The sequence below is a fragment of the Rhamphochromis sp. 'chilingali' genome (assembly GCF_963969265.1).
Source record: "Rhamphochromis sp. 'chilingali' genome assembly, chromosome: 7".
NCBI classification, from domain to species: domain Eukaryota; kingdom Metazoa; phylum Chordata; class Actinopteri; order Cichliformes; family Cichlidae; genus Rhamphochromis; species Rhamphochromis sp. 'chilingali'.
Window position 1 is genome coordinate 29,683,157 of NC_137934.1, and position 15,399 is coordinate 29,698,555.

General features: G+C 40.0%; 1 long non-coding RNA gene across 2 annotated transcripts; it reads left to right on the forward strand.

The window, feature by feature from the left end:
• The first annotated feature begins 1,520 nt into the window (after positions 1-1,520).
• LOC308399728 lies at positions 1,521-11,438 on the forward strand. Of its 2 annotated transcripts, none has more exons than XR_013972245.1 (5): positions 1,521-1,617; positions 2,209-2,533; positions 5,411-5,545; positions 7,455-7,537; positions 11,329-11,438. It is a non-coding gene; the product is annotated as an uncharacterized lncRNA (long non-coding RNA). The 2 variants fall into 2 exon arrangements; XR_013972246.1 differs by lacking the exon at positions 11,329-11,438 and adding an exon at positions 10,473-10,611.
• The last annotated feature ends 3,961 nt before the right edge of the window (positions 11,439-15,399 follow it).

The following is a 15,399-nucleotide window of genomic DNA, read 5'->3' on the forward strand; positions in this document are numbered from 1 at the left end:
TTTATTTTTTTTCATTAAGTGAATTTTGATGCTTTCTATCTTGAGTAAAAATGTAAATGACTGCTTTTTCCACATAGTATTTCCAAAGTGCAGTGTGGCTACTTTTACCTAAGTACAAAATCTGATGATTTATCCACCTCTGTGTACAGCACTTGTGTTTGTGTATGTTTCTCCACCTGCAGCTGTAATAACAGCCAGAGTCTGCTCAGGCTCAAACTCCCAGACCTGAGCAGAGCTTCACTCAGTGTTAATTTGCTTATCGCTGGATGTTCTCTCCTGCCTTTCTAACGGTAAGCAGCTGTGAGGCCTGCTAATTAAAACCTGAAAGGAGGGTCTGGTCCTCTAATGTGATCATACATGCAATGAAGCACGTACCCGCTGACACGTGCACGCGCAACGCCACTGATCTCCATTGTTTGAGCACATGCACACACTGAGTACATAAATATATACATTGCTTGGCCTGCATATCTGGTTCTCTGGTTTATAGGACAGTTTGGGTAATAAAGACAACAGGGCTAAAATTTATAGTTGGGTTAAAAGTTGAAAATGTGTTTTTGAAGTTTTTAATGCTTTTTTTTGTCCTCTTGCAGTTGGCAATAATAAGCAATTCATTCACACAATGTTTTCTTTTAGCAAAAGTCACAGTTAAACTCCAGAATGAAAACTTTTTTTTAAATGACCTCTATACTATAAGTAACTACGCCATAATTTCCACTCCCGCTCTATTAGTCTGTCGTACATTATGTCATAACTTCTACAAGAGCAGAGTTCCCTGTGGGAATGCTTATAAGGTTTTTTAGTCACTAAGCAGAAACTCCCCTGTACCTGCTTTACCATGCATGTGTGCACTTTTTTGTGATATGACAAAACTATAATACTTAATTTTAACACTGTGTTTTTGTATGTGTTTGCCACATTTACAAACTGTTGTCCTGGGGGAAAAAAATTATCGTATCTGTGGAAGATGCAGTCTAAAACTTTACAGGCTTACAGCCAACATCAAAATAAAGAGCTCAGTTCAATAACGAGTGAGGTCTCGGAGCTCATTAGGGATAAAATCAACTGATGTCTGGTGAAAGCACATCCTTTGAAACCGTTTAGCATTGTGGATACATTTGATAATAAATGTAATTAAAATTGACGATTGCTGCATTGTTTGTACTGTATCGGCAGTACACACAGGTAATTCCATGGATCCCTTTAATTGAAGTGCAGTGGCATTGCTCTATCAAATACCACAAAACACAGTAAGAAGAGATTTTTTATGTTTTCACTGCAAACAATCAGCCTGGCTTCTGCCGATGGGCCTCTTTTTTTGTTCTCTTTGGCCTTTCTAACTCAGATCAACATTTTAGAAATCGCATTATCCAACATATTGTGTAATGCAGAAAGACTTGGTGTATAAAAGGCCCCAAAGTTCATAGAATAGTTTTACTGGTGTTTATAAGTTTATATAAGTTCATTTAATGTTCAGTCTTCTGCCAGTTTGGGCCAGCCCACCTTCTAGTGACATCATCCGGTTAGTAAGGTGGGCAGTTTAATGTCGGATGAGCAGTGTTGGTCCGGAGGGGGTGCACTGATTCCTGGGGGATGTTATGTGTGCGTAAATGACAAGTAAGTAGTGACCTGTGTTGTATTTTGCCTTTGTTTGTGTCAGTACTGTAGTATGTTACCATTTAGGAGCTAATGTAGTCCATAGTTGGAGCCCACGCATGCAACGCGTGAGTTCACCCTCATTTCATATGCTAATTTATGTTGTTAGCTTACCCCGGTTTAGCTTTGTTGACGCATGTACGGTCGCTCGTATGTCCATAATGTCATTCCTGTGTTATCAGACCTTCTCTGTATGTTGTATGTGATGCTTGTGATTGTTTACTTTGAAGTAGCGGAGTTTGTAGCGAACAATTAGGTACGAGGATTAATAAAATAGCGAACGTAGTTCGACCGGAAGTATACCCTTCACAATAAGAGCATTATAGCGGATTATAATTATTTTGTACAACTACCGGAAGTAGTTCCTGTGTACTGACGGTTGCTTAACCTCGCACTGTTTAGTTGCATAGTGTGAGCAGTTTGAAGTGTATTATATTTTTCTGATCTTTATATTTGCTTATTTTAACTATATTGTATCATGTTTATATTTGAGTATTTGACTTGCCTATTCTCTTTATTTATCGTTATTTCCCTTGTTTATTTCCTTTGTAGGAAACCACACACACACACCTATGTACACCCGCTGTGTTTACAGCCCCAGAAATTGAGTGATAACAATAAAGTGCCTCAAACGGAACCTCAAGCTCCCTCCTTCTTTCATACTCTGGGACAATTTGGCCTTAAGTGGTGTTCTGGCCGACACCGGGGTGACTGTAGTGCTCAAAGACTGAATCAGTACCACAGCCGTGCCTATCTTTGATATCTCCACTACACTTGGGGAACACAAAGTGCAGTCTTAGCAGCAAATCAATTTATGTGTCCTCGCTGTTTGAGATAAAGGGAGGACTTGCGGTCTGATCTAACATGCTTTGTTGAGGTAAGGAAAGGAAAATGGCTTTTTTGTAAAACTAATGAAAACAGATCTTTCCCTCCAGCTATGCTACCATACATTTTAAAAGTGTCACACTCATTTGTCATTTGTTAGCTAATCCCATTATGCCACTGGACTGACTGCTCTGTCTTTTAATTTGCTGACTAAGGGCATAATTACTTTAACAGCAGTCTGGCAGTTATTGGAAACACATAGGGGCTGAGGCGAGTCATAAACCATAAAATGACATCTTTGCCAAGTTTGACACTTAAAAGATTTGCGATGATATATTTACTTACACAGGTAGGTGAGCCAGCTGGGATTTATACAATAAAGCAATTTTAAGGATCTAATCTAGACTAGCTTATTTTCTTCATTTTCTTTGTAAGTGGAAATGATAAACATAAAATGACTATTTATGTACACTGTATGTATGTGCCAGTGTAAACAGGAAGCAGAGGCTTGATTGTTTGTCATAAAGAGTTGAAGGACATATCGTAGCTGATTCTATCAGGAAATAATTGTGACATTGCTTACAAAAGTCTGTGGTTGATGCCCAGTAATCAGTTTTGCTTAGCAATGTTCCCAGCTGAATGAAGTGACCTTATTGTTATTACAGCCGTATTACACATGTTACACTGGAACATCCTTCATGAAAGGACACACTCTCAAACTACTCATAAAAAAACAGAATATCAACACAACTGAGAGACCATCATCCAAGTCATCAGTAAAATCCACACAGTAGGCAAGGATTGCACTGATACATTCAAATCTGCTTCTGAACATTCAGTTCATTTTAGTTTTATTTATGTCACCAAATCACAACAGCAGGCACTTCAAGGTAGGATTTGCCGCAATTGGTTGGAAGTGAAGGTCGAGGTCTGGCAAATATAAAGATGTCAGGTATGTTAAAGAGAACATGAAGGGATGTCCTCATTCTGTCTCTTACTAAAAGTAAGAGTAGATCCGTTTATTAATACAAGAATTTAATTAATCTTTTTTGAAAATACCAACTTACTAAAAAGACTACTAAATAAACTGTTGACCAGGTTGTCTAAGTGTATATAATCTATTTAAAACCCTTTTCGTGATATCATAGTTTCTAATATTGGTATTGGTAGCCGATGAAGTCCAAGCTTGGTGTCTGACAGTGTCAGTAATATTGACATCACTGTCACAGTTTTTGCCTACGACATGATTAAATAGTGATGATAGACTATTATCGGTTATGGTTACATGTTGTTTCACACGTATCTCGCATAACATGTTTATTAAGCATAAAAACTTAATTTAAGTGAGATATTTCAGTGCACACAGCAAAATAATAAAAACAAAAATCAATTTCTCTTACTTTGATTTATTTACTTTCCCTACGTCTGAATAATTCATCTTTGTCAGGAAATTAATCATTAAAAATGACCCAAAGAGGACTGAATTTGAGAGAGTGAATTTGGTTTTCAGGATATCATGCTCTTCAGCGTTGGGATGTATTTTGAGTTTGCAACCCAATAGGAATATCATATCACTGCAATACCCTAAATAGTACTGAGTTTGTACCCAGTTTTTATGAATTCTCCCTACTTCACTGACTTTTCCATCTAAGTCCGAGAACAGTGATTAGGAAAAGATATAGTAATTTTTGGGACTTTTCCTATCTTCAACTTGCAAGACATTCTCTAAAAATCAGTTGGAATTGACCTAAAGGTCTGTTTGCATGTATACAAAGGACAAAACAAAGCTTAAAAATACACCCATATGTATATGGACACAGTTGGAGTGAATGTTATACATCTTGTCAGCTTGATCTGACAGACACATGCAGCTGGGCAGGCAGGTAGCAGGTCAGGAGCTGATTAGCTGATAAGGAGCAGGTGTGAAGGCTAAACCTGTGATGGAGAGGGTGTCTGCTGGGCAGGTGTAACGTGACTGGAACTGGCAAATAAAAGACTTTCCCTCTTAACTATAGAGTGTCAATCCACTGTAGATACAGCTGTGAAGGCCACTCCACACTAAAGAGTTAGGTAGGAATCAAAAGGTATATGAATATCCATGCTTGCCACTAGGTAAGAAACATCCATCACCATGGATACTGATAGACTCTTTGCCCTCTCGATACGGCACGTTCTCATGCGTCATCTCCTTGTAAATACAGAGATGACGCATTAAAAGTAAGTGGTTTCCAAGTTTCATGCACAGCTAAATTAATATTTCTGAAGCAGAAACATGCATATCTAATTATATGATATATGTCATTCATTTTGTGAAACAAGTGCTTGCATTTGTGTTACCAGATTATGATATGTAGGTCAGTACCCCCACAGACTCCCTGTTACTGGGTTTTGAGTTCACTTGCACTCCACACCATCTGGTTTGGATTGATCTAGAAACATGGAAAACATGGAAATGGGATGGAAAGGAGACTGACTTGGGAGTTGCAATATTCATTCTTTTAAGATTATTTACAGCAAGTTTTTATTCCCTTTAATATGTGATATGTCTGTATTTCTTCTTCTTGACATCACTTAGCGCTCTCTTTTCAGAGGGCAGAATCTCTGTTTGGTCAGTCAGTGATTTGGTTTTAATCAGGTTGTCTCTGGTTAATGATTTATAGCAAAGGAGACTGTTATTCTGAAAGATCTATTTGAATCCTGAGCTTTGGATTATGTGGTTTTTATAGTTTAGCCTGTTTTGTGAACTTTTTCTCCAGATTATAATTATTTATATACATTTTATTTTTTTTAATGATCTCACAGGTGGAGTAATGAATATGTTGTTTATCAAAAAGGAACAAGTCAAACATAAAATTATACCAAGCAAATTTATTGCTGTATTTCTGCAACAAATAAGACTGAAAGCAGAACTTGTGTATGCTGTTCACAGGTATGGAGACCATCTGGCCTTTAGACTGGTGACGTGCTGCGGTGCTACTCTACTACACGTGACAATTTTCATCTATTATAATACGTCTCCAGTTTTCATGGAGACGTATTATAGCTGTACCTTGGAGTTCATATAGTGAGTAACTATGCAGAGAGTTTATTATGGCTGTTTACTGCGCTGTGGTAAATCCACTCTGCTGCAGATCATGGGTTTTAACTCCTGTTGTGAGTTACTAATGCTCTAGTGTGTGATGAATCAGATGCATTTTAATTTGACCCAGCATGCCAGAATGCAAACTGTTCTCAGCGGTGGCAGTCATCTGAGCTTTCCTTTATACATGCAAAGAACAACAGTTAGAAAGCTTCTCTAATTAACTCAGCTGCTTAAGGTTTCTAATTTATATATCATAAAAGGAAATTTGGTTTCTGTATCTATAACTTTCTGGTGATATACACCTTTGCCCATATTATGCTTTTATTGTCTGTGGGCAAGTGTTTCAAATTGTGAGTGTTAAATGCGCGAGTTAGGGTTTCACCTCCAATACCTGTATAAAAGATTGCTGTGTAAATATAGTGTGCAAAAAAACAAAAACAGATCTTGTTTCAGATTAATACAGAGAAAAGAAATCCCTTGTAGAAATGTAGTTCTGCAGGTGTTTCAAAATCAAATACCTGCAGAACTACAATCTCTATTCCAAAAAAGTAAATATAAGCAGAATATAATGATTTAAAAAATAAATAATCTAAAAAAAACTATAAAAAAAAATTGTGTCTCTTTTTGAGTTTGATGGCAGCAACATGTCTCCAAAAAGTTGGGATGGTGTCAACAAAGAGCTGTAAAAGTAAGCAATATAAAAAGGAAACAGCTATTAGTACAAGTTAGGGCAGAAAAACTGCATCTTTAAATTGTGGAACATAATCAGAAAACATTTTCCTCAATATAAAATTGTGAAGACTTTCAATGTCTCATCATATACAGTACATAATGTCGTCATAAGAGTCAAAGAATCTAGAGAAAGCATACTGGATGCCCGTGAGATTCAGGCTCTCAGACAGCACTGCAGTAAAAACAGGCATGGTCTGTCATGGAAATCACTGCATGGGCTCAGGAAGACTTACAGAACTCATTGTCTGTAAACACAGTTCACATGCCATCCACGAGTGCAGACTAAAGCCCTATAATGCAAAGAAGAACCAATACATGTGAACATATAAATGGTAAATGGCCTGTATTTATATAGCGCCTTACTAGTCCCTAAGGACCCCAAAGCGCTTTACATATCCAGTCATCCACCCATTCACACACACATTGACACACTGGTGATGGCAAGCTACATTGTAGCCACAGCCACCCTGGGGCGCACTGACAGAGCGAGGCTGCTGGACACTGGCGCCACCGGGCCCTCTGACCACCACCAGTAGGCAACGGGTGAAGTGTCTTGCCCAAGGACACAACGAACGAGACTGTCCAAGCCGGGGCTCGAACCGGCAACCTTCCGATTACAAGACGAACTCCCAACTCTTGAGCCACGATCGCCCCACATGATCCAGAAACATTGCAATCTTTTCTGTCCCAAATGGACTGAAATGGAAAACTGTTTTGTGGTCAGAAAAATCAAGATTTGAAATTATTTTTGGAAAGCATGGACTCCATATCCTCTGGATTAAAAAGGATAGGGATCATCCAGTTTATGATCAGACCCAGGATTATTGAGCAGCTAGAATCCTATATCATGCAAAAACGGGACAACATTGCTCTCACAAAATCCAACAACTGGTTTCTTCAGTTCCTGGACATCAACAGACTGTTGTTAATGCTACACAGTAATAAAAATGACGCTGTCTCAACTTTTGTGTAATGCATTGCTGCCATCAAATTGAAAAAGAGACACAATTTTTCTTAAAATTGTATATTTTCTAAGTGAAAACATCTGATTTTTTCTATGTTCTATTGTGAATAAAATATGGGTTTATGAGATTTGCACATCATTGCATTCTGTTTTTATTTACATTTTAAACAGCACCACATTTTCTTTTTTTTGTAGAATTGGGTTTGCAACATCTTTAAGAAGGGGGACCGGAGGGTGTGTTCCAACTACAGGGGGATCACACTCCTCAGCCTCCCTAGGTAAGTCTATGCCAGGGTGCTGGAAAGGAGAGTTCGTCCGCTAGTCGAACCTCGGATACAGGAGGAACAATGCGGTTTTCGTCCTGGTCGCGGAACACTGGACCAGCTCTTTATCCTCTCGAGGATACTTGAGGGTGCATGGGAGTTTGCCCAACCAGTCTACATGTGTTTTGTGGACTTGGAGAAGGCATTCGACCGTGTCCCTCGGGGTGTCCTGTGGGAGGTGTTGCGGGAGTATGGGGTGTCTGGCCCATTGCTACGGGCCATTCGATCCCTATACAACCGTTGTAAGAGCTTGGTTAGCATTGCCGGCAATAAGTCGGACTCGTTCCCGGTGGGTGATGGGCTCCGCCAGGGCTGCCCTTTGTCTCCGGTTCTGTTCATAATTTTTATGGACAGGATTTCTAGGCGCAGCCAAGTGGCGGAGGGCTTTCACTTTGGTGGCCTCAGAATCTCATCTCTGATTTTTGCGGATGATGTGGTTCTGTTGGCTTCATCGGGTGAGGGCCTCCAGCTCGCACTGGAACGGTTCGCAGCCGAGTGTGAAGCAGCGGGAATGAGGATCAGCACCTCCAAATCTGAGGCCATGGTTCTCAGCCGGAAAAGGGTGGAGTGCCCACTCCCGGTCGGGGATGAGTTCCTGCCCCAAGTGGAGGAGTTGAAGTATCTCGGGGTCTTGTTCGCGAGTGATGGGAGAAGGGAGCCGGAGATCGACAGACGGATTGGGGCTGCAGCTGCAGTAATGCGGAGGCTGCACCGGTCCGTTGTGGTGAAGAGGGAGCTGAGTGTAAAAGCGAAGCTCTCAATTCACCGGTCGATCTACGTCCCTACCCTCACCTATGGCCACGAGCTGTGGGTAGTGACCGAAAGAACGAGATCGCGGATACAAGCGGCAGAAATGAGCTTCCTCCGAAGGGCGGCTGGTCTCTCCCTTAGAGATAAGGTGAGATGTTCGGCCATCCGGGAGGGGCTCAGAGTAGAGCAGCTGCTGCTCCACATCGAAAGGAGCCAGCTGAGGTGGTTCGGGCATCTGACAAGGATGCCCCCTGGGGACCTCCTGAGTGAGGTGTTCCAGGCATGTCCCACCGGGAGGAGGCCCCGGGGCAGACCCAGGACACGCTGGAGAGATTATATCTCTCGGCTGGCCTGGGAACGCCTTGGTGTTCCCCCGGATAAGCTGGAGGAGGTGGCTGGGGAGAGGGAGGTCTGGGCCTCTTTGCTTAGGCTGCTGCCCCCGCGACCCGGCCTCGGATAAAGCGGATGAAGATGGATGGATGGGTTTGCAACAGACCCTAACAACCTGGTGCATCTGATTGATAAAAAGCATGGGCCCAACAAGAGTGATATCAGTCTGTAAGATGTTAGTTCTCAGTTAACTAAACTGGAAAATAACTGGGAAGATAATAAAATGAAAACATAAAAATGAACTTTAAAGAGTTGTATTCTGCCCTAACCTCTTGAAAATAGAAAATTCACAATAAAACAAATGTAAAACAAACAAGTAGAAACAGAAGTTGGTGCCCGTGATGGAACAGTAAGAAATGGGCTGAATGAAGGGGGATTTATAAGCAGAAAAGCAAATAGCAACTAGTACAAAAAAAAACAAAACAAAACAAGGTTGCAGTGGGCTGAAGAGAGACAAGCATAGACTGTGGATGACTGGATGAAAGTGATTTTCAGTCACGAAGCACAAATCTTCACTAGCAGAGGAGATGGTACTGCAACTTTTATACAGTATTTTTCAAATGACACATATAGAGACGACTGTCTGAAGAAAGCAAGAAAATGTCCCACATCATTTATGATACTGGGTTGCATTACAGATGTGAGGAGATGACACTCATTATCTGAACAGTAAATGCACAGGTATACATTTAAATTTTGGACACTTTCCTGTCCATCAGAGAAAGTAGGTTTGATGATGGTGATGATAATGGATCTTTCCACAGAGCAAAAAGGGTGAACACTTTTTTTTCGGGAGATTCAGATATACTGAATGACAACTGATGGTAGAAACAGAAAAGAAAAATGGTCCAGGATAAAACTCAAATCTGCAAAGCACTTCTGAGATGTTTGGAACCAGCTTGATGGAGAATGTTGTTTTACCTGAAGTCCATGCCTTAAACCATTCAATGCACGATAAAAGTGTGAGAAGATGCAACAAAGTATTAATTGGCATATTTTTCCTCATGATCCCAACAGGTGATATATGTCCTATCCTTGATCTGCAAAGGAAAAAAAACCCCTCACAGCCTTAATGAAAATAATTTTACATGTTTGAGTTGTTTGTTGTGGGCTGATTGCATAATTTTTGCCAAGGCTTGTACACTGGTCATGCATTGTTCTTATATGATTGTGATATCTAAAAGAGGAAAAACAAACACAGTCTACACACATACACTGACTGGGCATAGGCTCACAATTAACAATGATGCTAAACAGTGACAACCAAAAAGTGTTGTGATAAACTACTTGCTAATAGCTAATCCTATATATGCCAGTCCATTTTTATTTGACACCTTCTTAAATGAAATTGTTACAAAAGCCGGTTCTGTTTTTGCATTCACTAACTGATTACTGTGCATGAGGTACATATTTTTATTCCTTTCATATATGTTATGATGCAAGAAATTGATCATAAGTGTACTATAGAGTCTAGTCTGCCAGCATTACTGCACTTTAGCATGACGCTCACAAACCTATCCTTATCAACCCAGCTACTCAAACCAATCAAGGATTGTTTGAGTAGACAGACGTTATACAGCAGCAGCTATCCAAGGACTATGAAAGCCAATTGTACAGATATCTTGAAAGAAGGAAAGTGTATTTATCATTCTGATGATAGGAACTGTAATCTAAAACATGTAAATTCCACTATTAAATATTTAATAACCATCTATCCATCCATCCATTCGCTTCCGCTTATCCTTTTCAGGGTCGCGGGGGGAGCTGGAGCCTATCCCAGCTGTCATAGGGCGAGAGGCGGGGTACACCCTGGACAGGTCGCCAGTCTGTTGCAGGGCCAACACACATGGACAGACAGCCATTCGCACTCACATTCATTTGCACATTCACACCTAGTGACAATTTGGATTATCCAATTAACCTATCCCCACAAGCTGCATGTCTTTGGACGGTGGGAGGAAGCCGGAGTACCCGGAGGGAACCCACGCAGACATGGGGAGAACATGCAAACTCCACACGGAAAGACCCCGGCCTGATGGTGGAATTGAACTCAGGACCTAAATACTAAATTATTTTAATTTTGTAGTTTATCACATGTAGCCCCCATACCATCCTTCAGGAGGTGCTGCAGCATGCTTAGGCACCACTAGAGTATCAAGACACTACTCTGGGAAATTGTTCATTACTATGGAGCTCAAAAATCCCATTCATATTCTCCCTATGGACTTTGACTATGAGCCATAATGTTATAACCATCCAAAGCAGACTTAGTATGATCTACAAAATAGTGAATAGTGCTCATGTAGAAACCATAAGCCTACATGATATCAACCTTGTTTTACGGACAAAAAATGTTGTAGAAACAGCATCGTCTCTGGTTGGTGGATGCTGCTGTTTAAACCGCAAATGTCAGGATACCCGAGGATTGACTGCAGACTGGAACAGAGCATTCTTGACTGTAATCAGGAATAATCCTAGTTTCCATACGGATAACTGTGCTATACAGTACACACACACGCACAGTCACTGTTCAGTCCTATTTGCCTAGACAAATAAATTCATGTGAGATAAAGATCCATCCATCCATCTCCGCTTATCCTTTTCAGGGTCGCGGGGGGCGCTGGAGCCTATCCCAGCTGTCATAGGGCGAGAGGCGGGGTACACCCTGGACAGGTCGCCAGTCTGTCGCAAGGCTAACACACAGGGACAAACAACCATTCGCACTCACATTCATTTGCACATTCACACCTAGTGACAATTTGGGTTATCCAATTAACCTATCCCCACAAGCTGCATGTCTTTGGACGGTGGGAGGAAGCCGGAGTACCCGGAGGGAACCCACGCAAACACGGGGAGAACATGCAAACTCCACACAGAAAGACCCCGGCCTGATGTTGGAATTGAACTCAGGACCTTCTTGCTGTGCGGCAACAGTGCTAACCACCGTGCCACCGTGCTGCCGTGAGATAAAGATGTGACCTTAAATTAGATGATGCAGATATTTCTGCTCAGAGATCTCCTCTCACTTTCTTGGTGTCACATTTTAACACAGTTAGTATGCTCAACATAAGCCTGTGAGCAGGCTAATGTTGAGGTTAGGTTTTCCTAAACCTATTTAATCAATTAATTTTGGTACTCTAATCAAAACAGTGAAAACAAACTAGGTACGAAATAGAAGCTGTATTTGGTACCTATATTTGATGTCTAATAAAGGAGATTGGGTTGGTTCAGACACTTAAATGTGGCAGTTTCTTTTTCATGTAATGAAATCTTCTCTTAGTTGATATCATGGTTTTACCCCAAGTTTCTTTTCCTGAGGTTTCTATTCTGAGGCCCTCTGTACCTGTGTGTGATTCCTAAGCATGATCATTTACTGTATAAATATTTTAAACACAGCTAGAAGTCAAAGTGCACCAGCCACTATCTCCAAAAAGTTGATTCTGTTCATCTGGACGTAGTGTTTTGTGGGAGAAACGTTTCGTCACTCACCCAAGTGACTTCTTCAGTTCCTTAATCTTAATTAAGATTAAGGAACCGACCTCCCAGACCACTGTTCCTTCAGTGGGCTGGTTTCAGTCATTATGCAAATGTTCTGTTTATAAGATTGGGGAAACCTGCAGTCAGCTGAGACTGAAGAACTTTTTGGAGATTTACTTTCCTGGATGATTGAGAATGCATCAAGACACCAGCCACTATGTTTTCACAACTTAAACTGGCTAGAATAATACACCTTGTGTCAGGAAAACAATATCACTTTGTGTACAGTAGCAATTTGATATCATTAGAATTGGTAGTATTTCAAGCACCAATGGTACCTTAACTCCAGTCTTTTATGAGTAGTTCATGTGCACCCAGTTCTGTTTACAGCATCAGACCTAGATGAACGTGGGGGCGGACTGTGGCTAGAAACCCTGTGGGTGCAGTCCTGTCAGCAGTAGATCTCACCGCCAGCCACAGATCTCACTGGGGGATATTGCAGAAGGTTCTATGATTTTCTCCCACAAATACAGATCATTCTTCTTCTGACAAATGTATAAAAAGCCCTGAAACCATGAGAACTGTTTGCCAGAACATTATCAATGTTACAGCCTTCTTTATGAGGAACTAAAGGAGCAATCAGCTTCCTGTGTGCTCACCGATCCTGCAGCACCCACGCCCTCTGCCTTTTAACGATGCTTAAGTAAACATAAACAGCACTGTATAGTTTTATGGTCTTAATCAATCAACAAAGACTATTTTGGACTCTGGGGATTGCAGCTCTGCTTTTTCCCAAGTACGGTCACCAACATGTCCCTAAAACTTCACACAGATCCCACCGCTATAGGTTGAACCTGAATCCCTCAACAAAACATCACATTTTATGTTATATAATTTTCTTTTTTCTTTTCATGTCTGATTACCTTTTTTCCATACTTGGAACTGTCTGGATTCCTTTTTTAACTGCTAATAAGTCTATGAAAACATATCGTAAAACATAAAACGCTGCCAGAGTGAAATGCTATGTCTTGTGGCAAGAGACAAAAATAAAAAACTAAATATTATATGACAGGTAAAGTAAACTGAGAGTGACAGTGTGTGAAATCAGAGCCAAAGATGTTTGAGTTTTGATCTGCTTACTCATCTGTTTCAGCAGTGATTGTTTGAAAGAGTATTGATAGATCTTTGGCTATCAAATAAAATGTCAGACTTTTAGCTTGCCATGTTTTAGTGCTCAGACTTTAGATACTACAAGTCCGAGTCTATAAATGTGACAGTGTCCCGCACATGTTACAAGCTCAAGAAACATTTGTCAGAGAGTCACTAACCTCCTTTGGGGAACAAAGGCATCTGACCTTTTCCATCTATTTCTAGGAAGCGCGGTAGTGACGGATGCATCCATGCAAGCTTTTGACAGTGTTTGTGTTGGCAGCTAGTTAGTCAGCTGCATCTGTTTCCGCTCTGCTCTTTAGTCATCGTTGATGTTTCTTGGTGGTGCACTCTTTACATGCAGATTCTTTAAAACAACCCAGTCATTCCAAGAAGGGATGGAAGAAAAATGAAGTAAATATATAAACTAATATGTTTTCTGAGACTTTTTTGTTTTTCAGTGCTGTTTGTCTTTGACTGTTTCTGTTACATAATTGCAGACACTTTTTTTGGGTGGTCGGTGGGGGTTGATTATTGGCCCTGAACTAAGGCCTTGAAAAACACATTTTTCCCCCTTTTGTTTTATATCAACTATATATCTATTTATATCTATATCTATATCTTTTTGGATTTATGCTCCAACTATTTGATAGGAAGGCGCTACAACCAAGCTAGCAGATATTTGAAACAATGCTTAGGCCCACAACAGGTTCCGTATGTATAACTTAAAAAAGAAAAACCAAAATGACAATTTAAAGACAGATGTTTCCTCTTTTATAAGAGATACAGAACACTAGAAAGAGTACTTGCCTTATCTCCATTCAGAGCATCATGGATTTCACTGTTCAGAAAATCTGTACACGTTTAGATATTTACATGTATAAATAAATACATCTTCAGGAATTGTGTGCATATATATTTTTATGTGATTGACTCCAAAACGTACATGCAAGCTACATCCAATAATGCATTGTCAGCACCATTAAAGCCCTTATTGATTTTAATTTTGTTTAATTTTTTTCTATGATGCTGATTGATGACTTCTCACTCTTCAGGTTATGACACCAGACTGGCTAATCTGTGCCATCATGAATCCTTGTCATTTCTCTTTAAACCTGAAAGGAATCTTTGTCAATTTGGTGGTCCGATGCATTTCATAATAACACATTTAGAAATTCAGATAAGCTGAAAAAGTAGAAAATATATCACGCCTGATGTCCAGATTGGCACAATTTTTAGTTTTTCTTTTTTCTTTTGTGATATATTTGAATTTTTGGGAACAATAAGGACTTATAAATGCTGATTATATAATTATATTTCTGTTGGTTATTACATAAATCAAGAGTAAATATCATCACACTCAACGATTGCTACATTTAACTAAATGCATATATCATAGACACTTCAACATTACACACCAACACCAAATCCAACATTACATCTCATTGTAGCATAGTCTTGTGTAAGTTGGTGAATACTCTTAAGGATAGAAGAGTGACAAATAACTTGTGATTGAAAGTATAAAATGTAGTCTGAAACAGGAAAGTACATATAAGGTTGGCTTTATCAACTGATATTGCATATATTTTTGAATTTGTAATGCTGCTATAAATGTTGCTAACATTACACTTTGATTTTAGGATTTAACTGTGTGCTCCATTCTTTATCATAAGATCATTCTCATTAGCCACTTGAGGGATTGTCTAGTGCTGAAAACATGCAAGATCAGTTTCCCATGTTTTTCAAAAGTAAATTTACACTAAAAGCAGATCTGGACCTTTTTATTGACTTGGCTTGCATACATACAGTACAGCTTTGGTGTTGTGACATGGGAAAAAGATCTTTCTTTGTATGAAACCACTGTTCTGTTTACTTCTATTTATGAGATTCCCTCCTACTTGATTTTCCCATCTTAGCAACTTGCACTTAAGTGGTAGACAAGGAGCTCCACCACTTAGCCAACTAGCCAGCACTGTCCTCAAGGATGGCTCACACAGGATACATTACAACCAAAAGGTTGGGTGTAGTGAAAATCCACATTTTTATATCTA